Raw genomic sequence first — 1,355 nt, forward strand, 5'->3', positions numbered from 1 at the left:
TTCTGTAGATATTTTTCTAGTCTGTGTCCAGAAATCCACCAAGTTTTGCTTCCGGAGCATGTGGCTGGGGTTACGGACTTACGGTCTTGGATGCAGAATGTTTTCAGGTGCAGAATCTGTGCCTAAATCTTAATCCCATTTGTGACTTTTGAACATACCCTTATTTTTCTACATATGTGTTCAGTTATAAATATATTAATCTCTATATACACATATTTTATATGAATGTTTTATTTGGTAAGAATTTACACTACCAGGCCTCATTGTAGTATTTCAAGATCTGACAAACCCTTGTGTGCCCTATCTAGGCTGCAGCGGATCAGTAGTAGAAGGCACTTCCATAATATTCAAAAATACTGACATCTGTCTTATTCCGAGCCATTTGCTCTTTACACTGTCCAGTTGGGCAGTGATCTCATTCTTTAGAATCTGATCGGTAACATCTGGACTGTCGTATCAAGAGGTCTCAGGGTGGCTGTTCCCTTTCTTTCTATGCAATTGCAGAAAAAAAGTGAAATCTTACATTAACAGTTGAAGGCCAAATGGGTGTACTTTCATAAATAGAATGTAGACAATGATAGAATTGTATTACTATTAAAATGAAAATACTTTCTCTGTCGGTTGTACCCTCAACAAGGCACTAGACGCCTATTTTTCTCCTATTGATAGGGAATTATTCAGCCATCTTGAATCACTTAGAAAGCTGCTCACGTACATTTTGTGTTCTTGACAGAGATGAGAAATGACCAGTAAATCTCAGGAGCCTGTGATCTAGGCAAGCTTGTCCACACCCACCATTTTATCGCTGAATATACCTCAAGAACACTTCAATAAACAGACCTAAGAAATATAACTATACAACTTTGATTAACAACTGTTACCCTTAATCCAAAAAATATAGGCTTCTTGATTATTCTTTTGTACGGTAAAAAGTCCACTATCCTTTCTTGGAATTTGCCGTCTTTTGTTGTCTTTCTGACACCCTTTTGAGTCTCGCTGCATTAATATGAGTAGGAGAGATGTCAATGGACTTCTTGGCAATAGCAAAGGATTTCAGTGGTATTGTATAACATAGAAGGCCTGAATCACTGTGTTGCAAATCTGTATGCAACACCAGGCGTATTTTCCTAATGTATTCTGCTGGTGTATTTCTATACTTTGTAAGCATTCATTAGCCCAAGCGCAGTGCAACTTACAATAGAAGTCATACTAAAAGGAACTGTTTATCTGTGGGGAAAGAACTATAATCAAGGACATCTTACACATTTCCAACGTTTTTATGACACCACTGATCCATAAATGTTCCAGATCTTCATGCCCTTCATGAGCTGTGTCATATATCTTTCTTTTCAACT

The sequence above is a fragment of the Hyla sarda genome, chromosome 5 (assembly GCF_029499605.1).
Source record: "Hyla sarda isolate aHylSar1 chromosome 5, aHylSar1.hap1, whole genome shotgun sequence".
In the NCBI taxonomy this organism is placed as follows: domain Eukaryota; kingdom Metazoa; phylum Chordata; class Amphibia; order Anura; family Hylidae; genus Hyla; species Hyla sarda.